Genomic DNA, 25833 nt, shown 5'->3' with positions numbered 1-25833 from the left:
AGTAAGTTGCCCTTTGGTTTCTGGAGGGGACCATGTGTCCTTTTTCCATCTTCTTGTTGGACATAGCCACTCTTGTCAATTGGTTTCTTTTCCCTCTGGACCCTTTAGATATTTTCAAAGGAGTAAGCTTTTGGGTGAAAAGGGATGAGCAGCCTTGCAGGGTCGTTGACTGCGGCCTCTGCTGACTGTAGTACTCTCGAAGCAACTTAGATCACTTTAGACCACAGAGCTTTATAAATTATAATTCAATTGTTTTAGGAGGAACATGGGGTTTTGTTACAAATGTAAGTGTAACAGAGATGCGCCCAGATGACATCTTGACAGCATGGCTCCACATCTGTCCTTCCCTCCTCATCCCGTGTTTGAACTAAGCATCCTTCCAGGACACTGCGGATGTGGTGGAAATGCACACTAATCCAAGTCCACCCTCTGCTGGAGGCTGTCCCTGTGATCCTAGCTAGGCTGCTCAGCGGCTTCCATCCTTCATAGGGCTTTATCTTATGTCTCGAAGGGCCTGCCATTAGAAGAACACACTCGTTGTCCTGTTGACAGCGTCTTCCCAGGCATAGAGCTAGACCTAGTAAGTGCCATCTGTACCGTCAAGTTGCAGAAAGCTTGTCATAGGTGCGCAGCTCGGTCTGCATCCGTTCACCATCTCACACACATGTGTATCTGCAAACAACCAAGCTGTTGCTGAGCCCTGCTGCTGTCACCAGGCCCGCCTGCCATCCTCATCCTCACCACCATCATCTCTGTCACCATGGAAACAAGGCTGGAGCACTGAGGCTTATCTGGTTAGAAGGACTTTATAATCCCTGGGACAATTATGCATCTTGAAATGGGAAGGCGAGGAAGTTCCTTACAAACAAATAAGACCTTGTTGTGACATGGCGGGGACCCACGCACTGGTGAAGCAAGGGTCGCACTGACTGTCTCTCCCACTCTGTGGAAACTCTTTTCCTCCCTCTCCACTCCACGTCCTCCTCTGGTCTTTAGAGAGCAACTACTTTCCTGATTATTCTGTCTGTGCCTTAGATGTGCCAAGGCTAGACTTCCAGTCTCCCTGTCCCCCACCACAGCAAATCTCTCATGCAAATTGCATAGATTTATGGCCAAAGTAGGCCATAAGTTTTAAACATCTATTTGGACAACGTCCCTCTAGAATTTATTATTTCTGCATCACTTCATGAAGCATGGGCTGTACACGGAATGGAATATAAAACTGTGGAAACGATCGGGAAATGGAGAGTGTGCAAACCATTCAAATTCACAGCCTGTACCTGGATGGTCGTGTGCTCAGGACAGGCAGGTACTTCGCTGCCTTCCAAGACTTGCCTCTAGAGTGTGAATGACCAGCAGAGTCCCTTGTGACTTAGACACTCATAGCCATTCGCTTTTATGCACCAGTATGGAGCTATTAGCTTCAGGTCACTTATGTTGGAAATGGATGATGACAAGTCCAGCTTCAAGAGTGAGCCATCCATAGAAGGTAATTTTCACCGTGGGTGGTGCTGGCTGGATACTGCCTAGGTCCCTCTGAGCCTTGTTTTGGGAAATCATTCTTTGCTACATATGCTGTAAAAAAGAGTCTTAGTGAAAAAACTTGTTGCTACTGAGATGTTGAGACAGTGAACTGAATGATTTGCAGATATGTGTGGGTGCTCAACTTTCTACCTGGAGACAGGCATTGGCTTTCATCATCATGTGTTTTTGTCCTTTCCTTCCTTCCTTCCTTCCTTCCTTCCTTCCTTCCTTCCTTCCTTCCTTCCTCTTTCCTTCCTTCCTTCCTTCCTTCCTTCCTTTCTTCCTTCCTTCTTTTCAGGTGTGGCAGCAAAGTCATGTTATTCCATACACAGAGCATTTTCTGAGCTGAACAATCAACCATCATTATCAGGGGCTCCTGGATGGAATCAACGCTTCATTAATGAACACTGTCTGTTTAGGCCTTCCACTTTGAGCTGTGACCTCGAGCACAAAGCCCTTACCCAGTTCCTTTTGCCTATTCCTTAATCATTGACTCTAGATAAATTACATATCCTTCATGCACCTAAACTTACTTTCTTTGCAGAGATTTCCTCCGGTCCTCTCACCCCTGAAGCATGTGACTCTCTGAAAGCCAACTTTGCAAAAGATGCAAGAGACCAAGAGAAGGCGTGTATGTGAAGGAGCTCCACAAGCCTAGGAACTAAAACGAAAGCCTCACTTATGCCTACTCCCAGGCTGCCCTCTGGAGTGTTGTATCTCAGCCTGGTCAACTCTCTGCCCTCCTGTCTCGGCTTCTTGTTCATCATGGGGCAGAGGAGGACCTACCCCGAGCCCATGCCCTCATGATGCTCCACGCAAGTGCCTGTGTCCAAGCAAACTCTCCACAGCTACTGTGAACCCTAACAAATCCTTCCTCCTTCAAGTTGATTTTGTGGGTGTTTCGGTCAGAAAAAGGCAACTAAAACAATAATGTGTAGAAATGGCTGGCGTGGCCCTCTGCAGTGCCGTATTAACTTTGTCACAGCTCAGCCAACAGCCTCCATTGCCCATCTCACATTATTCCTTCTGCGAAGCAGTTGATGTTCTCCTGAAGCCCTGACTCCTAGGTCATTTTAGGAGCTGCAGCCAGGCACTACCTCTCACTCCCTAAGATTTCTGGGGTTCTCCTGGTTCTCAGACAGTTTCACTGAAATCATCCCAACTCAGTAGGACGTACACTGTTAGAAGGAAAGAGAAATCCGAGTAGATTTTTGCAGTACTGGCAATCCCCGTTGAACACAAGTAACTGGCTCGAAGTACTGGAAGCTAAGAGGGGCATGGATGAATAAGCAGGCACATGAAGTCGGTGTAGTGACCTGACTTTGATTTTAAACCAACGGAAAGAAGAGAGAACTTTCCTGTGCCTGAGGCAAGCAGGATGGATGGTGTTTTCCTAGCCACCAGTCAACATTGATAAGGACTCCTGTTCTGAAGACAGAGATGCTGAAAGGCAAGAGGAATCCAATTTCATGTTGTAACAAGGAGTCAGAATCCCAGATAGCACATGAATGCAGTTATTTATGATGTAAGTATTGATGAGAAAGGGTTTCCTCCAGCCTGAATCAGGATAGAGTAGTCCAAATCAATGACCCACCAGAAAACAGACCAAGATTGACCCCTGGATCCCTAGTGCCTAGTGGCTCAGCCCAGTCTTTCCCCCTTTTTAGCTCCAAGGAGCCTTGGAGCTAACATGCCAGAGACAGGCAGGTACCCAGAAACTCTAAACCAGGGCATGAGTGTTTAAGTGCTAGATGGCTTTGAAGGGATTTCTCCCAACCCAGCACTGCTTATTCCTCGGTGCTGTGTGCACTGACGTGTGCGGTCACGGAGGACTCTAAAGAAAACCTCCAGGTTCACCTGGTGCTAAACATAGCCTGTGTCAACATCATGGCGTGTGTGGTAAGGAGCAGGGGCCACACACATGATCCAAATCAGCTAGGACTTGAGCTTTATTCTGTGGAGGTCCCTAGAGATGCCTGGGCCTGCCCAAAGTCCTCACAGCACCTGGGCCCAAGCAAAGCGAGAGGCAGGGATGACTTCACTGCCTCAGGAAGACAAGTCCTGAGGGCACATTGCTAATCAGGTTGGTGGAAAGCTGCTGTGCGCTGCTGATCTGAATATAGACAGCTCCTTCTGTGCCCCAACACAGCTTCCTCACTCTCTGTTCCTTGATCAGGTAGGAAGAGAATTCAAAGAAAAGGACTGTTTTGCCCTCCCACCCTAAATATTCTTGAGTCCATTCTCTTTCCCAACTCTCTTCTTTAAAACTTCTTAATTTTTAACCTTCTTGGGGAGATGAGGAAGAAGAGGCCATCGGGGAGAGGGTCAACCAAAACTAAGTCTATATGAAAGTGCCTAAAGGAAGCCTGAAAGTTGTAAGCCTATGGAAAAAAATTTTAAGTTGGCTTAGTGGGTTAAGTTCTTGCTATACAAGCATAAGGGCTGAGGTTCGGATCTCCAGAATCCATGCAAAGCCAGGTGTAGTGGTATGAACCTGTAGTGCTCCTACAGCAAGACGGGAGGTGGAAATAGGAGAATGGCCAAAAGCTCATCGAAAGCTAGCCTGGCATACAAAATGGTGGACAGGGATCTTGTTTTCTTCCTGCTGGAAAGATGGTTCAGTGCTTAAGAACGTTTGTATGCCAGAACGGAGGTCCTGAATTTGGCTCCCAGCACCCACATCAGCAGCCTGTAACTGCAGATCCTGGGGAATCTGATGCTCTCTTCTGGCTTCTGTGGGCACTGCACACACACACACACACACACACACACACACACACACACACACACACACACAGGAAAAATCCTGTCTCAAGCAAGGTGGGAAGTGAGGACTGACTCCAGAGCTTGTCCTCTGGCCACATGTGCATGTCTACAGTCACACACAAAAACATGCATACATACACACCATACATACATACATATATATATATATGTGTGTGTGTATAATTATAATGAATACAATTGGAGCATAAAGCAAAAAATAGGTATTCTTTAAAGTGATATGGAATGATTCAACACAGAAAGCAAAATGTTAAATGTTATCGGTGCCTTTGCTCTGCTTATGTGTGTGTGTGTGTGTGTGTGTGCGTGTGTGTGTGTGTGTGTGTGTGTGCATAAGTGCATGCATCCTGCATGTTACATGTATGCTAAGACATAAAAATGAACAACCACCTACAAACCAGGCCCCTTGGAAGTCAGAGGGAGTGTGCTTCTCTGGCAGGTTCTGTTTGAGTCTTCCTCTGTGTTCCTGAGAGGTTCAATTAAGGGATGCGAGCCATAAGACAGCACATTTTCTCCTTCCTATGATGCATTGTTTTTAATCTCACCGCCTTGTATTATATCACGTTCCTATAATTCTTCCGACAGGAAAAGGCTTGTTTTATAAAAATATAGTCCCCGGCACTTGAAATATAAGTTTGCATCCAGGCAACATATATATCACGGAGCCAGCAAACTAACTCACTTACTTAATCCACTAAAGTTCAGGTGCTACCTATATTATGCGAAATGGCTTGAGACAGGCAGGGGCTGCCAGCACCCATCACTGCTCCCTTGCTCAGGAAAGATGAGATGGGAAAGAGGGGGGTGGAAATCCCCTCCTGGGATGCCACAGTAACATGTCTTTCATTATCACCCGGTGTCAGGACACTGGGTAATATTCATTGTGCATGAACAATAAATTACTATTTACCTGGCAATGTCTTTGATAAGGCCGTCTCCTGTCTCTCTCCCTCTCTCTCTGTCCACGCAGCATGGAGCAGAGAAGCCCCTTTGCCTATAATTCTTATTAAGGTGCTCCCTTCCTGGAAGAAGAAAGCACACTTCCAAAGCCGCCACTCTCTGGGGTTTTTAAAGGACCTTGTTTTTATTGGTTCACTTTTATTTCTCCCACCCTGCTGTGTTTGAATGCCATGGTGACTTCTGTGTATACAAGTCTCATATTGAAATGTCGGCTGCAGATATATGCAATATTAAAGAGCGCTTATGAATTTTTGACATCTAATTAGTCGCTACCCAGTTAACATGTCAGGGCTCAGAGGGATTAGGGAGGCGGCCCTTTCTGAATACGTTACAGTGAGGCCCTGTCCTTTCATGTATTATTCTTTAATGTAGGTGGTGATTATTTGGCCGTGATTAATTGATGAAGCCCATTGGTCTGGCAAGTGGAACCCAGCTCTCCACTGCTCGCTCTGCGTCTCTCAGAGGGCTTTGCCACGCATTCACAAGACCCTGTTCCTCCCAGGTCCCCTTGCTGTGTGCCACTCGGGGTGGAATGGCATTTCCTGTCCCTTTTGCATCTTCTCTCCCTCCTCAGACCATTCCCACTTCTACATTCCAGCTCAGGAGACTCCGCACCCTGAATCCTCGTCACGCACAGCGAGGCATGGGGGTAGGGAAAGCACCTAACCCCTCTCCTCCAAGGCAAAGTTTCTGGGTACGTCTTTTCTCTCATGACTGACCTTTCAGGATGCCTCTTTGGTGTTTTTTAACACCCACGGCACTTGGATTGCTCAGTTTCCTGCTAGTTCAGCTGTCTGCCAAGATACCAGTTGACATGCAGGGCTTTGAGGGCCCCCTTGCCATTGTCTCGAGCTGGGGACATTGAGAAACCACCACACACACATAGGGGGTTGCGATGCAGCCTGAAACCTTTGACACTGCTTGGGCACAGGATGCCTGACTGTGGATGTCACCTCAGCTGGAGGGCTCTGCTGCTGAGCTCTAAGGGAGCTGGCCCTCCAGTGAGGAAAAGCAAGATGCTGGTACGAGTGTGAAGGGGCCCCGGACGGGAGCAGATGAGCTTCTGCACCCTTGGGTCCCAGCCAAGCTCCCCATCTCCCAGGAAGGAGCCGTGGAAATATTTAACTTAAGGGAACTGGGAAGTGTTGGTGATGTACAGCTTTGAATTTGCTTAACGGGCTGCAGATACGTTTTCTCTTTACCTCATGACTCCCTTTCAATATATACCTGTGTATACACGGGCGCATGAATGTACAGACGCTGGTGAACACACACACAGGTGCACACGTGTGCATATAGTCACGCGTTCATGCATACACAGGCATGTACAGTACATTACACATAGTCCCATACTCATGCATGAACTTGTGTAACACACATAATAAATATCACATTCATGCATGAACACACAAAATCTCATACACAATCTCCCCACACTCATGTGCACACATGCGTACTACATGTAATATCACACTCATGCATGCATTCACACACAGTTGCTCCACACTCATGTGCACACATGCACGTGGCATGTAATATTATACTCCTGTATACATAGACACACAATCTTGCACACATAGCTCACTCACATTCATGCGCAAACACATACACTACATATAGCAAAACACTCAAGTACACATAGACTCACTAGACTCACATCAGTAACACATGAACACTCATGAACAGACATGGGCACTACATGTAATATGATCATATTCACCTACATGTAGCCCCACACTCGGGTAGAGATGTGCAGACTATACATAGTACCACGCTCATGCACACATAGACACTTTCTCTCCGACAGCTTTGCAACAAAGGCACTACCATCAGACTCTCCTACCCAGGCCTCCTGGTTTTACGGACAAATAATTACTTTTTTTTTCTTGCAGAGCAGAATCACCCCCATTGTGAACTCCCACCATTCAAATCTATAATTGGGGCAGCAATGGAACCGAGGCCGATGGGCCTTTTGAAATGCACCAACTCTGACCAACCCATCCCCAAACTGTGTAATCATGAGAAGCCTTCACCTTCATCAGCTGGTAGGTTTAATTGCTACACTTGATGTCAATCAGGGCCAGTCTTAGATGCGCGTGTCAGGGGGCCATTTCAGAGAAATTGCCTGGACTTAAGCTTTTTGTTGCCTCCTGCCAGCTAGGATGTAAAGGGAAGAAGAGGCAGGTAAGAGAGAGAACAGGAAAGAGGGGCTCACTGACAGACAATGCTGGGGTCTCCAAGGCCCTTAGAGCAAGTCCGTCTGGGGGAACTGGGGCTGTGATGGTGGGACAGTTCATAGGTGTGGACCCCGCCTTGGGCTGGCCCTTTGTCTCCAGAACCTCTCCCACAGATGAAAAGGAGCTGGGGGTGCGTATGTATATTTGCTTCAGAAGGGGCAGACGTGGGTGACTCGCACTGGGATTAAACTGGGGTGTGGGCAGGGGTAAGACGAGGCAGAGAAAGGAAGAGCAGGCTGGATGTGGAAGGCTAAAGGAAAAAACCATCAACACGCACGTTTTTCCCTTGCTTGGCTACAGTGGGATCTACCCAAGGAAACAGTGAACTTCACAGTGTTAGAGGCAGCTGAAATTTAGAATTATTGTTTCCTTCTAACAGAAGACTCATTTTCCACGGCCACATTTGCAGCATAATAAGCTTTTTGTTATTTTTTCAATTAGAGTCAATTGACCTAACAAAATGCTCGGCAATTAAGTGATTTTTGTAATGGTCCGGGGTAATTTAGCCGAGCTTGTCAGCTGTGTTTCATGAAGCCGAGCTGTCTCTTTTTTTTTCCCTTCCACTGCCTCTCTCTAGCTCTCTCTCTCTCCCTCTCCCTCTCTCTCCCTCTCTCTCTTTCTCTCTTGAGCATAATGGCTCATAATTTCGAAATCTTTCCCTTCTGTTCCCCTCACAATAATTCGCAATTACAGGAAGTTGTTGGAGGTGATTTTTTTTCTACCTTGCCTTTTGAGTCAGTAATTTTAAATAAAATGTACATACTTATAAAAAGCCAGCTATTACTGAAATCACTTTTTGTGTAAACTCAATTATTTTATGAATAGTGACACCGGCTCACATGGGGTCCCTCTCTGAAGCCCAGAGCTTTATTATCTTCGGAGTAAAAGAGGTGGAAGGCTTACAGCGCTCTTTCTAAATCAAACCAGCTCCCAAGGGGGTAAACACAACTTGAGGAGAGCCAGGGGATCCGGGTCACCTGACTGTGGCAAATGGCTAGACTGTCCACTACCAGGCACCTGGCCAACCCCGCTGTCCCTCCTCCCCGGGGTCATGGCTGGACGGAAGCTACTCGCCTGCTGATTTATGAGGGAAATCTTCATTTGCCTAATTGATTCATTTCCCTAAGCCGACATCTGGAGTTAGAATTTCTTTTAAAGGCTGTAGTTAGATCTGATGGCAGGATCAGATGTTCTCCCATTGAGGGACTTCCTGTCTACACCTATCTTAAAGCTGTCCTACCCGCACTCAGTGGTAGTAGTGGGGGAGGGGGAGGGTCACTGGTGACACCATGCTACTGTGGTTCTTTCGGAAAAATCCACCGAGGAGGTCACTCGAGTCATTAGCCAGATCCATCCTTGGCCTTTCCCATGCACATACATGTCTGCTTGGCTGTCTTTGTTTTGAGGTTTCTGCTTTCTTCACCCTAGCTGCCACCCTTTTGAGGAACAGACTGGAAGCAGCCCCTTTCATGCCTTGGCAGCGGGAAACTCTGCCAGTAGGGGGCAGTAGAAGAGCAAGTCAGCCAAACCCCATTTTGGCCAGCCCACCTGCTCAGAGAGCCTTAGCCTCTGCTGACTCACCTGCAACCCAGAACTAAGCTGGAAGTGTGGGTTAACACAGAGCACCACACTGCCCTGGTACCAGTCGCCTGTTCTGATACAGTCTAATCAGAGGCTCCTATCCTTTTTTCCCTAGGGTTAGACATCCCCAACAATGCCTTTAAGGCTTTTGCCATTGTCAGCTGGGTGCTGGGAGCCCTGGCGTATTTCCTGCTAACTTTGAGTAAAGCACTTGGATAAATCCGCAACAACTGTGTTAGACCTTAAAGGACAAGTGCCTAGCATCACCAGGTCTGTCTGTGGCCTTATTTACTTACCACTAAATAAATCGCCATTTTCCTGACCTTAACATAGTTCAGACAGGCACCATCGAAGAGGGCTTTCGGGTGTAAGTTGTCTAACAGGACGCTGTGTATATAACGTCGTATTCTTGCTCTCTTTGTAAAGATGGGAGGGATCTTTATTCAACTCCCAGTTCCCTCTCCCCTCCCCTATCTTTCCCATCTACCTCTCCAGTGTGTAATTTGCTCTAAACTAAGGTTAAAGATATTCTGGAGACTGAGTTATTCCAAAGTTTTTAACGAGGGTTGCACTTTCTCTGGTGTTGAATCATACCTGTAGCTTTGAGATAATGGAGGTACTTGAACCATGTCCCTATAGTCATGGACAGCCTTGGCCTTGGTTTTAGTTCAGCTTCTAAGTCACTGTGCTTTGGCCTGGCTGGGGCTTGGTCTAGCCTCTTGAGGCTTTGATTAATCCACTGCAACTCTCATCTCTGTGACTATAAAAGCCGCAGCTACAGTCCTGAATAGCATCTTGCAGAAGAAAGAACCCAAAGCAGAGAGTATTAGACTTTCATCCAGCACCATAGGAGGGATGTAGTTATTAAATTTCAGCTGCTTATCAAACTGATATGAAAGTCATTTTGCATGATTGCACTGCATCCTGGAATCTTACGCTTTTATTTGCTGTGTATCTCTGTGCTTTCTTATTAGAAAAATACTCAAAGGATAAAAAAAAAGCTGATAATATTATTCAGTTTTGACAATTAGGTAGGGGGAAGAAACCACTCAAAGCAATGCTTTTCCACTGCAGCTGGCAATAAACTTGGAAGTTCCCCTGACAGCAGTTTACACAATGCTACCCAGGGTGACACTGACTTTGTCTTCTAATGGCCACCTACTGGTTTTACTGGGTCCAGATGGAGTGTGTGTGTCGGGGGCAGTTCCCAGTCTGTCCTATAGTACCTATGAATGGCACTTGTGGAATCTTCCAGAATCTCTTTTATCTGCTTACTCCAACTTAATATCACCTCCATGGTGCTGATTGGTAGGTAGTAGACCCATTGGAAGGGTGACTTTGCCCTTCATTCAACTTATTTTGCTTATTTTGTTTTGTTTGACACAGAGTCACTGGCCTTCTAGGCTGTCCCCAAACTCCAAACTTGTCAAGCAGCCACGGATGACCTAGAACTTCTGCTCTTCCTGCCTTTGTCACCAGAGTCTGGGGTGGCTGATGTACACTATTATGCCTGGTTTGGAGGTGGTGATGGGGTTTGAACCCAGGGCTTCATGCACTCTAGGGGAGCACTCTACCACCTGAGCTACAGCCCCAGCCCCTCACACACTGATGTTGAACACGGTTTGCTGGGAAATATGTCAGATTCAAGAATGTGGGTCTGAGTCAGTGACTTGCCTGTACTTACTTGGTCATCTCCTTTTCTTTAGTTCAGCAGTTTACTCTTAAATTACACACATCGATAACATGATTATCTCTATGTATACATACATTTTCTTTTTTCCATTAACTATGTAAATATCAAAATGATTTAACTTATTGGCTAGTATTGTGTTATTTATTTTACTTTACGCTTCCTTTTAATAGTACAATTTTTGAGAATTTCATGCATGTGAACAATATATTTTGATAATATTTGTCCTCTACTCCCCCTAATTCATCCCAGCTCCATCCCATCCCCACCACCCCTAAAACTTCTGCTCCCCTTCAATCTGTGCTCTACAGTTACAGTTGTGAGTCATCCACTGCAACAGCTTCAACCTATCAGGGGTCACGCACTTAAGGAAAACTGACTCCTCCTCCCCAAGAAGCCATCGCCCTCATTGGCTCCTGTAAGAGTGGTGGGGTTCCTGATGTTCTTCTCTTTCCATGCTGACTGGCTGGACAGATCTTGTACAGATCCTGTGCCGGTCACCACAACTGCTTTGAGTCCATGAGTATAATGGTCTGGTCTTGTCCAGAAGACACTGTTACCCTCCAATGTTCCTCAACCTCTGGCTCTTTAAGTCTTTCTGCCCCTCTTCTACAATGGTCCCTGAGCCTTGAGGTTGAAAGAGCTAACCCAGACCCATCTGTGGCTGATAACTCCACGGATGTTTATGGCTACACTTTCACCAGCTGTGATTTTCTGGGTTCATCTCCATCAACTGCATAAAGGAACTCTCTGAAAGTCTAGATCGTCACTGATCTAGGGATATATAGATAAGAACTAAGCAGTTTGAAATTGTGTCAATTCAGTGAAAGTAGTAGTATTAGGTTCACTCTTAGGGCCTATGAACTCCCCATCAAGTGGTCTTGGCAAAATTTATAGCATCAGACACTGATTTCCTTCTGTGAAGCTGGCCTTAAATACAATAAAAGAGCAGCTGGCTACCCCCATAACAGTCATACCACTACTTCACCCATGGGCATATCTTTCTGACCTTACCATGATGACAGTTCATAGCACTCACATCTGGGTAAGGCTATTGGTGACTCCTGACCCCCAGCAGCTTGTATAGTACCTTAGAGCCCTGTGAAGGTAATGTCCTGGTCAGACCAATTTGGATTCTCTACCTCCTGCAGCTGAAGTATATGGTGTTCTCATCCCTAGGGTCTCACCCTCAAGTACTTGTAATCAGCCAAGAGCAACACCGATAACCAGTATTATCTAGGGTATCTCTAGGACACCCATGACCAACAACAAAAGGGAGATAGTCCATAGTGATACCGGGAGAAAGGTAAATAATGGAGTGGGGTTACACTGGGGAAAAGATGAGAAAGCAGGAATTAACGCTAAGGATGTTTGAAAAAGCCACATTTTAATCTAGTATTTTATAACCTGCCTCCATCTCTGTACACACACACACACACACACACACACACACACACACACACACACACACAGAATATGTTATTCTTATAAATTAGTTTAGTGAGAGATAGACTACACAGGAGATAATGTTCCTCCCGAAGTCACAGATTGTCAAATGGAAAGCCCAGTGCCAGGTGTGGGTTTTTTTTAGACTTTTAAACAGACTTATAAGGTAGAGAATCATGGACTCATTTAAGGACAGAGAAAACTCAAAGACTTGGCAAAGGCTGCCTATCTGGTACAGGATCCCCACATGGCCAAGCCAGGTCTGAGAGACTATAAGGGAAGGCTGCTTTGGTCTTTCTGCTGTCAGAAGCTTTGATCACACAGTTCTTCCTGGAGTGTCTGTCAACCTGTCTGTAAGTCTTCCCCACACTTTCTGGTTTCAGATATGGAGAGGAGCATTGCCTTACTAGGGGAGGCCCTGGTCTTGGACTGGTACAGACATGAGAGGGGGGAAAACCCACTGAATCCAGTTCTAGAAAGGGAAGTGAAAGCCTCCACAAAAGGAGGCCTTTCTATTGCAAGGTCAAGATGGATTATAGTTAATTAGTTGAACACCTACTAGGAGCTAGACTTGGTTGCTAGTGACAGTTAGCTCTGGTCTAGCTGCTCAATCAGGTTCAGAGAGGCCATGGTGGCTCGCCAGAAGTGATCTGTACCATGGAAAAGTCAAAGTGGGGGGTGGGGAGTTGGGAAGGGAAGAAATCTAGAAAGATTAGGTCTCAGTATAGAAAGTCCCCTGCTTTGTCTAGGGTCAGCCTCTTCCCTGTGTGTCCTGTGGTTTGTGCCTGTGAAGAAGAAGTTGAAGCAGTTCAGAGGTCCTTAACCTTGACCATCTCAGACAGCCCTAAGGAGGTGCATTTGTGTGCTGTTGTTTCCCTCTGCAGAGTCAACACTGTTCTGTGCCTAAGCCTAGACAGCATCATTATTTATACAAGAGATCAAAGTAATACTGAAATAGCACTAGATTTGACGAGCCCTACACTAAGTAGTCCAGTGATCTCCAAGATCTCCAGAGTGACTCCTAACACCATGTCATCTCTGTGCTGTTGGGAATATCCCAGAACGAACCAGAAATCTTTACTCCTGGGGCTGTGACTGAGGGCTACATCCAGCTCTGAATGGCCTCACTACTCTTTCTGTAGTGGCATCTTGTTCCTCCAGAGGACTTGGGATGGTGGCCGCACACACAAGTCCCCTGGCGGTACAAGATGCCACTACATGTTTCCTTCCTTCTCCTCCTTGTAGCTCTAACATGATGTCATGCTTCTCTGAGATTCTGAACACCAGACTAAGAAATTAGAAAACAAGAGAGTCAAAAAAGAGAATAAGGAGTTGAAAAGTGATGAAGCCATAATTGAGGCAGAGCCAATTGTACAAATGGGGCTAGAAAATGAGCATCCTACTAGCTGAATTGACAGAGGCAGTGTGGACCTTGATTGTTTGGATAATGCATGCATCTTACATTGAATGGGACAGGAATTCCTCCGTGTCTGTGGGTGGCTAAGGTTAGGACTATTGATTCAAGCCAGTTCCCATGCTAGTAACAATTGGGTTCTATATGTATGCAAACCCTGGGGCATTTTCCTCAGCCAGAAAATGGCATGTGGACCATGCAGAAGCCTTTATTACAGTCAGCATCTTATCTACTACAAAACTGAAATTGTTTGGAAACCTAAAAATTAAGTCAATATTGAAAGATATTGGGGTCAATCGGACCGACTGTGTCTCCTATTTGGAAATGGAGGCACGGGTTTCATCCTTACCTCCCAGGTAAGTACTGTCCCATCCTCCCAGTCCCTCCTCACTCTCCTGTCCTGCTCGGTGCTTGATCCCAGGACCCAATCCCTCTTCACAGTTGCTCTGGGCCAGGATGCTTGCTCTTGCTGCTGAGTTCTCTCCCTTCCCCCTTTTTGATATGTGCGCTTTCACTTATCCTCTTGCCTAACACAAAACAGGTGCTTAGGGGTGCTCTCTTGCATTGTTAAATTGCAAACTCACTCCTTGGTTCACACAGGCAGAATAGCCCCGATCTTGTTATTCTCACTCTTACATTTCCATAGCCCACTAAGCTGGTGTAATTGTGGTACACCTTGAAAGTAGAAACAGCCAATCCCCCCAAAAAGGAATAGAGTAAAACCAATAAAGAAGTAGCTACTAGGAGAAAATGAAACACAAGTATCCATTTTTGTATAATTACCATTATACATTGTATATTGATAGCATTTCAGTTGATACTGGTATCTCATTGGTTGAATTTTAACTTAGAGGTGTGTTTCTTTTTGCAGAATCTACATTATGAGGGACAGACTGGATTTTAATGGTCAAAGACAATGTTGCAGATTAGTTTGCAAAATTCTCAATTTTTAGTGTATTCCAGGGAACCAGACAAGGTTGAAATGTATCCTCAGTGAGTCAAATATAGTTTATTTTTAAAAACATACTTTGATTAATTTCAGGTACCTAATTATCTCCTCAATTTAACAACCATTTCTGTTTAAATGACAGCTTTTAAAATATTTGACTCTAATAAACCTCCCCTGAAAACTTGTTATGCTATTAATTTGATAATACATTTTTAAATGGAATGTTCATTTTGTAAAACCAACTCAGTAAGTATCTAAAAATAAGCCAATCCTTCTAGAATCTGCTCCAAAATAATGTTTTGTGTTTTACTACCAAGACATCTATATCACATGGCCTCCCCATCTGCTCTGATGGCTACAGGTGAAATTTTTCTGAGGCTGTGGATCATCCCAAGTTGAAGTCAGTCCAAAGCTCCCAGTCTGATGGAAGCTTGGTAGAGAAAGGGGTCTCTTTGCCATCCAACCTCATACCCAAATACCACTTGAGAACTCCGATTTTTTTCCCATCTCCACATGTTCCTTATTATACTGGCATGAGGATGCTTTTGTATCTAGATATGCCTTCTTAACATCAAACCATCAGCAACATGAGGCAGGTAAGGAGAGGTTGCAATAATAAATGTAGACTTGCCTGCCCTCTGAGGCACGGCCTGTGGAATATCAGCTCAGGAGACAGAGGCTCTAGAATCTAAGACTCATTCAGCCATTGGCTCATGTTCCAGCCCCCAGATCTGTATTACATAATGAACATTTTTATTCATTTGTGCATAGGCATGTGCACATATGAGGTGCACATACGGAAGTGGCTGCCTGCAGGAGGATTATAATCTTTGGGATATTGTCACTTAGATAAACATCATCATAGAGAAGATACAAACACATCCTCGACTCAGGTCCCAGAGTCTTCATCATCTTTGTGGTTGTGAGAAAATTGCTTAATTTCCTTGAGTCACAGAACCTTCATGGAGGGACAGAATGGTAGTAACGATGTGTGAGTGCATCATGAGGCAGTTATACTAAATCTGCTTATTTTAATAGACAGTAAATATCGGCCTCAGCTCACAGCAGGTACTTGGTGAAGTGTCTGTGCTGACAGTGATAATGAGGATGACGCCAGTGGTGACGATGGCATTAGGAGGTGCGAGGTTGTGTCACTGCAGAAATGGGGTTCCCAGGACAATAGGAAATTGCATCTCAGAAGCTGGAAGTCAGGGACCTGCAGGCTATGAGTCACCGCTTTTCTTCGAGCCTGTCAGTTTGTTTTTGAGAATCCACAGAAATAGAAACGCTCTATCAGACCAACTTGGATTGCCATCTGGCCCACACATTTTCCTGGCACGGCCCGAAGGCCAGCACTGCTAGTCTCCCCTCCAAGCAAAACCCCAAGTTTAGCAGAACAAAAATCTGCTGCTGTAATGCAGGGAGCACAGCGTAGGTTCATAGTCATGATCTGTGATACGTATGAGACAATTAATACCAATAATGACTAATGGGTGTACAATAGCCCATTGACAAAGCTTCTGGCTATGTTGTTACAAACTGCTCCAGATGACTGAGTAGAAACTGTGGTAGACTGCCCACAGAGCTTCCATATTGAGTGTGCTTGGTTGTGTTATTGACCTTGGTATGTCACTGGGGAAAGCTAAAAGATCTAGGGATGATGAAATAATATGCAGGGCATTTAGAACCAGACATCTTATCTCCAGAATACTGGTGTGGCAAGCTTTAAAGAGTGAGTAAACAGAAGGGTGGCATTGGAGGAATCATCATTTGGTTCAGCCTCTGGCTTTCTTGGGGTGTCAGGGTGGGAAGGATCTGGGTGTCCCCTAGATTCAGCTCTTACTATATAAACAGGATCCCTGAGGTTCATAGCAGTGAGTGAGCTATCACATAAGTGGAGCTGAGATACAGATTCAAAATGGGGTTCAACTTTTCAGCCCTGAAAGCAACCTTTTTAAAAAAATTCCTATGAGAAGAAAATTAGGCAATGAAATCTAAGGTATTTCTCAGCATCATTTATTGCTGTTATGGTCCAATGCATATTATCTGCATTGTGATATTATCAATTATATCACATATATTTATAATATATTCCATGGTCAGTTACACTTAAAATATCAATGGGTTAAAGCAAGAGCTAACTGGTGTTTGGAAACTTGTTTGTTGCTGGTCTTTCTGCTTTCTACTGGTTTTCCTCTCCATCTTTGCACAATCCTTTGCTCGTAGAAAGTACTGCCCGTACTTGTGTTTCATAGACCACACAGTGGGTGAGAGCCTTGGGAGCCATGACATGTTCCCCAGGTTTCAATGTTTGGCCTTAGAGTAGATATCCCTGGTATCTGAACTCTTGGTTGGCTAGCTTCAGAGCCAATTCATGTAGGAATGAAGTCTCTGAAAACATCAACAGTAAAGACAAGGGACATCATAGCAAGTATGTTTCATGTGAAGTTGCAGTGCCATTAAAAGCCACTAAACACATGAGGCTCACCTGAGCCTTCTCAGTTCCCATGAACGGCATGTGTCTCCAAGCATGTCTACCATGTGTGCTTTTGTAAAAGGATTTCTGACTCCTTTAAGCTCTTACCCTAGATTTGAGCTACCTAGGCTGAAGCACCAGAGAAGGCAGCGTGAGGAGGGTTACTGATGAGAATACTCATAGATCCAGGCCGAGGGGTTAAGTAGCTGCATTTGGGTAGTGTTGTGATTCCTCACTGTGATATATGGACTTGGGGGGGGGGAGTGGTCCTTTCCTCTAGGTCCATGGAGGGACATTGGCTTTTGTGGGGACCACTGTAGACTTTGAGGACTTAGTTCTTACAAATCCAAAGTGAGTATTTGTTTCATAGAAATGTAGGAAACAAACAAACATTGGTTTTGAAAACTACAGGAAGTAAAAGACCCAGGGAACTTTTCCTTTCTTCCAGGGAGATCCACACCCATGGATGCTTGGCTCTGCACTCAAGACCACATTGCATTTTGAACTGCATTCCCTTCCCAGCCTCCTCTTTAAATATGTAAAACTCGGCATGCATCTAATTGTTTCTTCAGTTGTCCACTCGCACCTTCAAATTATGGGACAAGTGGCCAATTGGGCCTGCAATTGGCTAATTGTCGATGCAATTAGCCAATTGTGGGTATAATTAGGCGCATGTAGAATTAATCATATGTGCAAAGTGGGCGTCCACCCTTTGAAATTATTGAACTAAACCTGTTCTAGATGCACATCTGGACCACGCACAAAAGGGATGCAGAGAGAATCCTAGATGAATCACTCTGCAGAGAATCATTAAAGCAAATCTGTGCCTAGTTAAGGAGGCCATGTGATTCGACCCTGAAATCAGACGGCCTTGCTGTCTTTATGAGACACTCAGCCCAGACAAGGCAAAGCAGACTGAAGCACCAAAAACCAATTTCTCAGGGCTGGGGAGGAGGCTCCGTGGATAAAGGACCACAAACATGAAGACCTTAGTTTGAATCTCTAACACCCACATAAGACAGGCGTTTTTTCACATGACTATAACTCCAACATTGGGAGCGGTACACAGATCCTGAGAGCTCACTGGCCAGTCAGCAGGGTTGAGAAGGTGAACTTTGGGTTCTGTGAGAGACCCTGTGTAAAAGTACTAAGGTACAGGGCCATAGCTAGAGGAAGACACTCTGTCCTGGTTGTCCTCAGCAAGCATGTGTGCTTCTTCATGCATGCAACACACACACACACACACACACACCATACTACCTACAAACATACAACACATACTACAAACATACACACCCAAACCAATCATCCCAGCTAAAGGCCTTCTGGAAGTATTCTGTCTGCTGTTGCTCCACAAGTTAAGGGTTTTAAGTCTTCTTTGAATTGATGATAGCTCTATCAGACAGACCCATCACAGTAGCCATTAGTCAGGTACTGTATTCATTTCAGTCCAAATACATGCACTGCAGTTACTGTTTCAGTCAAGTATTAAGTGGCGTCTGTAGGTTTTATGGGAGAGAAGAGATAAAATAGAGTGTGGGACTCCCAGACAGACACAGTATGCATCTGTGATGCAGCCATACTGGGTGGATGTGGTAACTGAGATAAAGTAATTCAAATATGTTAATGTCTTGATTAATCGAATCTTGATTTCCTCTCTCCTCCCATCTCATTTTGTTGTATAACTTTAAGTGTTCTATTAGACAGCAGAACATTTGGAAAATGGTTTAAGTGGAAGTGGATGTTGCCCTACTAATGAATTTCAGCCTAACTGGTTAGTTAGTAACTCTACAACCTTGGTTAAGCCTTGATTCAACTTCCTAAAATCAAGTTTCCTAATCTATAAGACAAACTGAAGCAAATTGATGTCATCTGCATTGTGGGGGTACTCTTTATAATTAACTTCTAAAAGTCTCATTGAGATTTTATAACAAAATGAGATGGGGAGAAAATCCAAAATATTAACGCATTAAAAGGTTTTTTTCTTGCTGTCAATAATTCTTTATCTACAAAATTTTTGCAAACCAGAAAAGATTGCAGGTCAGGCCTTTATGTAATGCCCCTTGCTCCAAGAAATACCACTGTAGATTCAAAGCCAGAAAAGTCCTGCATATTTTAGCCAATCCCATCTTTCATTATCAACTCTAAACTCCCTTTCTCCTCTTGTTTCCCATTTATGGAAAACCTTCTAGAAACCCACCAGTGACACCTGTAGGTCTGATCATTTGGGAACTCATCTACTGGTACCAATCCCTTATATTTAAAGAATCGTGACTGACCTGGGACAAAGGCCACATGCAATGAACGGGAGTGTGTAAGAGTTATCAGCATGGGAGGAGGAGAATGGCAAGAGTCTCAGAGGAGGAAACGTTCCCTAGACAATAGACACCCATTTCCAATTGTGTCCGTGTAATTACACTCTTTTCATGTTCTACTTGTTAATAAATGTTGAGTACACATTGAAATAATCTTGAAGCATGTAAATAGCAAATGTTTTATATGTTGTTCAAGGAAGGAAGGAGGAACAAGGGAAGAGAAGGGAAAGAAAGAAAAGGGAACAGAGAGGAGTGAAAGGAAGAGAAGGAAGGAGGGGAGAAGAGGGGGGAAGGGAAAGGAGAAATTACGAAATTTTGTGTTAGTCCTTTTCATAGCTGTTAACTCATTTGTTCTCATTTAAAACAATGACATCAAATATGATTTTTTCTAATTTGGAGAATGAGACTGCCTACCCCCAAATAAGTCAGAAGACTTTGCAGATTCTATAATGTGGGTAGCAAAGGAAATAATTCAAGTTGCTACATTTAATCTCAAAATGTTAAAGACATATACATGGGAGGACACATTGTAACTGTGTTTCATGTTTAAAACACCCATTCAGAAGCATCCAAACACACAAATCCGTGCTGTGATTTTCAGATAGATGCTATCTTGGTTCAGAAATCTTTGACAGAGCATGCATATACTGAGTGAAGTGAGCACCTGTGTTTCCTTCTGGTTGAGTGGAGTTCCAGAACTTGGAGTTTGCAGATCAGTGACTAAATCCCAAATAATTGAAAGCAAGTTAAGATAAGACTGAAGTTTGCAAACTCTGTGCCACCACAGAACCAAAATTCAGCAACAACATGAACAAGCATGTCTTCCTTACTCTTCCATTGCTGTGAAGACACCATGACCAAGGCATCTTATAGAAGAAAGAGTTTATGTGGGGCTTAGAGCTCATGACCATCATGGTGGGGAACATAATCGCATGCAGACAGGCATGGTGCTGGAACAGTAGCTGAGGATTTACATCTGCACAAGGCAGAGAGAGGGTCTGTGAATGACCCAGACTTTAGAAACCTCAAAGCCCAAGCCCAATGACACACCTCTTCTAACAAGGCCACACCTCCTAATCCTCCCCTAAGAAGGGAACCAACTGGGGACCAACTTATTCAGATACATGATCCCTCGGGGGCCATTCTCTTTCAAACTACCACAGGGGACTTGAACGTATTCTTCCAGCTGGCCCTTTGTGCAAGCTGACTGTGGAACTTTCCAAAGACAGCATACTTGAATTTGCGTCAAACAGTCTGCCATCATTTAAACAAATTTAACCTTCCTACCACAGTCTTGACCAGCACTACCTAGCATAAGTTATGTCTTACCACTTCTGGAGTAAAGCTAAATAATTTCTGAGGCTTCTCTGGACTTTCCTGTAACACGTGACTGTCACACTGTTACCTACATCTCTCAGCTGTGCTTGAGTAGTACTGTGTAACAGTTTTCAATGGTTGCCCACATTGCATGTAAGGCTTGAGTAGGCTGAAGTTTGCAATACTGCCCTCCAATCAGCTGGTGGGGCTTGGTTCTGTTCCCCGGTCTCTTCAAATTCAAAGGCACAGGTTAATATATATTATTTGCTCAAGGCAGTGGAATAGAGGGTTGGCAGGCATTCTCATTGCTTCTAAAAGCTCTTCCTTAGATGTAGTAAACATTACATTATTTTACATGCCATTGACCAAAGCAAATCAGGCCATCAACTTCAGTGTCAAAGAGAGGAAGTGTAAACTCTCTTCAGAAATGGAGACAGTGTGAATGTTTATAAATGAGTAACAGAGGCCGATGTACTATCTTGTTCCCTAGTTCAGGGTTGAGCACATGGTGTCTAAAGTTTGCTGGGGATTGTCAACCCTGCAGAGCACAGTAAAGGAACTGAAACTGTCTGCCAAGAGTCAGGGTGTTTAATCAAACATACTTAAAGCGGCTAAGGTTCGATATGCCTCGCCCCAGCCCCCAAGAAACTCATGTTAACATTTAATCTCCATTATGAGTTATTAATAGGTGGGACCAGGTGAGAGGTCTAAGGGCTCTGCTTTCATGAATGGCTGGTCTGTTCACGTGATTCACAGATTGATGGCTTAATGCGTTGTCTCTAATGGATTATAGCAAAATGGGTGTACTATAAAAGCCAGTTTTCCAACATCCCCTGCTTGTTCCCCGTCTCTGCCCTTGGATGCCCTGAGCTGCCTGAAGAATTTGCCAGCAAGACGACTACCATCAATTCCCTGTCCTTGAGCCGAATCATGAGGCAAGCAAGTCTGTTTCTTTATGACTTACCTAGTGTGTTGTATTGTGTTGTTCACAACGGAAAATGAATGAAGCCCTGGTCCTTTACTGTGGGCTCCATTCAGAACCAGCAAACAGCCTGATAATCACCTGGTTTTAGGCTTGTTCTGAAGGAGAGAAGATGAGGCCACTGATGGGGGCATTATAAACTCAGGAAACTGGCCAACCAAGAAAAGAAATAGCGTAAAGAACTATCCCATGAGAAACTAGTAAATGTGAGAATGAAGCATTGTGGCATTTGGGAGCTACTGCTGTAAGAGCATCTCAGAGCCATGATAGTTTGTGCTAAGTGTTAAGTATTATATACAACATGAAGACTGGAGAATACTTCAGCGCTGGATATAGACTGCAAAGTTTTTACACCATGTTGAAATCAGAGAGATAAACCTAAGACAATAGGAGTCAGTTTGCTTTTAGAGAGAGAAAGGGGAGGAATTCTCCCGCACTGTGGTCCCTCCACAAGCCTAAGACTTTCCTCATGTTTTCTCTCTTCATAAAATGACCCATAGTGCCTGCGTAGTCTCAGCCTTACCTGCTCTCCTCCCTAAAGTTGTATTGAGAGAGTCAAACCCAGGGGCTCTCTTTTCCAAACAGTAAGCTGTGAGGTTTACAAATGCTTCTGTCCCATGACACTTCAGTCTCAGCTGCTAGAAGGTAAACTGGGGTCCAGGCAGTAAAGACAGTGACTGAGACCTTTCCACACATCCAAGGCTCCGTCCTTCTCTGCCTTGCTGGTGGCTGGCAGCTTCCCCTAAGACAAGACAAGAGGGAGGCCGAGCCTGGGCTTCACATGCAGACCACACTGAGAGTGATCTGCAGTGGGCAGACCCAGAGTGTTAGCTGCCTGCTGCCTTTGAGTACTTATAAATAATAACAGCCGTGTGCCACGACTGCGCCCCTTCTGTTTAATTGCATCCAGTACTGAGGATTTAATTATTCTCAGAATCACTGGGACATCCATCATGGTTTTCCGATGGTTACGAGAGTCAGCCTTTCCCTTGGTGGAGAGTGAACAGGCCTCCTCCTGGAGAGTTCTCTCTGAAGCTGGGCAAGGAGAAATGGATCACTAGTGTGTTCAGGAGCACAGTGTCTGCAGATGCTATTTGTGGGTTTAAAAAGTTAAGGATGGGGGCTGAAGGGACGGCTCAGAGGGTGAGAGCATTTGCTGAGGACCTGAGTTCTAATCCTCGCACCCATGTAAAAGGCCAGATGCGGCCTTTGCATATCTGTAATCTCGAGGTTATGGGGCCAGGGACAGAAATGATTGTTGGGGTTTGCCCATTTAGCTCCGGGCTCAGAGAGAGACCCTGTCTCCACGACATAAGGTGGAGAGTGACAGAGCTGGGCATCTGATATCCTCTGACCTCTATGTATACAGGGGCATGCCCACACATACATATATGCATATACCAAACACACACATAAACCATATTCACACATGTGAATGCACACAAATACAAGTAAATAAAAATTTAAAAGACTGAAAAAAAGGGTAAAGATATTCTAACCCTAATACAAGTCCTTACTGTATGCCAGGCTCCCCACTAGTCTCTCTCTCTCTCTCTCTCTCTCTCTCTCTCTCTCTCTCTCTCTCTCTCTCTCGTTCTCGCTCTCTCTTTTTAATATTTGGATGTTTTCTCAGTAAACCCTAACAATACAGATGTGTTCATTCTTACCTAACAGATGTGGAAAGTTAGCATCATAGTTAAAAACACCAGTCGGATGTGAACACAGGTCTGGCTACAGCCCTCCTCAGGTTTCCAGAATCCCTAAGATAATTACACAGTACAGACAAGCTTCCACTGAGAGCAGTGCGTGCCCCTCCTCCTTAGACTACCCCCACTGTCCAATAAAGCAGTCCACAGACTTAAAGGCGGAATTGAACATTACCCAGAGAGTGGGCAGTTTCAGATTTATCTTAGAGTCTAACATGAAGACTGTTACTAAATTCTCTGTCCTGGGCATTTGTCATAACAGAAACATGGTGGGTTCATCAGTGTGTAATCTGTTGTTGAGTGTGCAAACACAGTTTGGGGGACTCCTAGGATGTTTAGAACGAGATGCTTGTCACGATGATGCCCTGCATACAGAATGGGATTATGTGAGTGTTTTAAGACAGGGTTCAGGTTGGCTTTAAGTCTCTCTGTAGCTGAGTGTGCCCTTCAACTCCTGATTCTCCTGCTTCCTCCTCCAGAGTTTTGGGTCTACAGATGATGGGTATCCCCTGGGTTTTATGAAGCCAACAGTGAAAAATTCGGTTTTTGTTGTCGCTGTTTGCTTTTTGCAAAGAGAACTCATGCATTTTAGTGCTCTTTTTCTTACTTGAATTTCATTCTGAAGCTATTAATGGCAATGTCTATAATATATATTATTATATATAAAAATTATCATCATATAATATATATATATATCAGTCACATGATACGGCAGTGTTACACATTTTAGGATTTTACCTTGGGAAGCAATCATCAGAACTTCACTGCATATTATACATGGCTGTCCATTTCTGCATTGTAATGAGAAAACTCTACAGGTGCCCTATGCAGTATAGTAAATTCCAGTGAATTCACTCAGCTGTTCGCCTGGAACTTCTCAAAGATGATGGACACATATGAATCTATATGTGCACACACGGGCACGCATATGCCCACTTGTATACACACGAACCCACAGATGCTCCATGGAAAACTGCATCAGCAGGTGCTTTACCTCAGGGAGGAGACAGATTATGGATTAGTTTTGGTATTGGTGGTGGTGGTGATGCTGTGTGCACATTATGTGCTGTATTTATTAAATTCTGTCTCCTAGATTTTTTTTCTGAGCAAGCATAAGTGAAGGCCAGAAATCAATGTTGTGTGTTTTCCTCAATATCCACATTACCTTTCAAGCCAATGTCTTTCATGAATCTGAGGCTCTCCATTCTTGCTAGGTTGACCAGAGAGCCCCCAGGGGTCGGGTACTAGTACTATTATGGACACATCTGGTTTTATGTGGACTCTGGGCATCTGAGCTCAAGCCATCATGGTCTCAGAGCAAGCACTGAGACTTTCTCTCCTGCCCCTTGCCTGTTCCTCTGATATTCACTCCAGGCTGCTTTTGGCCACGAGCGCCACCAAGACTCCAACACAAACCTCTGGAGCACTCATACCAACTTTCCCAGTCCCACTGAACCACGGGGTCTTGCCAGAACTGGATGAGTGTCAGCTCTCAATGAACCCAGAGGGTTGCTGTCTTAACATTTACCTTTGATTAGAGGAAAATCCTTACCATTTGCAGCTGGACTGTTAAGTCCTCCCAGTCACGGTCCTTGCGGTAGAGCATGCTTTCTGAAATAGCACCTTCAATCAGGAGAAATGAAATCTGTTTACTAAAGTCTTGGTCCTTTGACTTTCTCTCAGTCCTTTAGAGAACACAGTTTGTGTGCTTTGTGGAGAGGGAGACCCTTTGCTGATCTCAAGGAGTAAGGCATCTTCCGGTCAAGACCCACAAAATTCTACAGAGTTCATTTGGAGAACTGCTGCAGTAATTGTCTAAGACAAGCCCTTGAGTCGACGTGCTACTTAAAGAACAATTTAAAATATTTTAAATAATTTGCTACAGTCTATCATCTATCTAACATCTATCTTCTAATTTCCCCATTTCCCTTTCCTTATGATAATTTCCCAATATGTCTGTCTGTCTATCTGCCTGTCTGCCTATGTGCATATATTACATATTATATGTAATTTAAAATCTATATTTCTATGCAAAAACCTAACCATCATTCTAATGAACAATGAATGTCAGCTACTGAGCCTCTATAAGCACCAGGCCCTGTGTACAGTTCACTGGAGATATTTTTTGTCAAGCTGTTGAACACCAGTTTGAGAGTTTTTTTAACCTGACATAGTCACAAAATGGACTTACCCCTATCCTGTGATTCCCAGAGCCAGCATATCCAGGGCAACTATATGTGGCTTTCCACAATCCTTTTCATTTGCTGAGAACCAAGATGCCCTGAACTGTCTCTGGGACACCATGTGCTTTCCTATCAGAAACTCCAATTAGGATGCTCAGTCCCATTTATACCCCTCTGTTCTTTGCTGTGCTTGGGATGGGACCATGGGCTCGGGATTCAAGCCAAGTTCTCTGCTGCTGCTTTGCAACTGATCCAAGTATTTCTATGCA

This window comes from Mesocricetus auratus, unplaced genomic scaffold (assembly GCF_017639785.1).
Source record: "Mesocricetus auratus isolate SY011 unplaced genomic scaffold, BCM_Maur_2.0 Super-Scaffold_15014, whole genome shotgun sequence".
Classification (NCBI taxonomy): domain Eukaryota; kingdom Metazoa; phylum Chordata; class Mammalia; order Rodentia; family Cricetidae; genus Mesocricetus; species Mesocricetus auratus.
The sequence above is the reverse complement of the archived record's forward strand: the minus strand, read 5'-3'. Positions refer to the sequence as shown.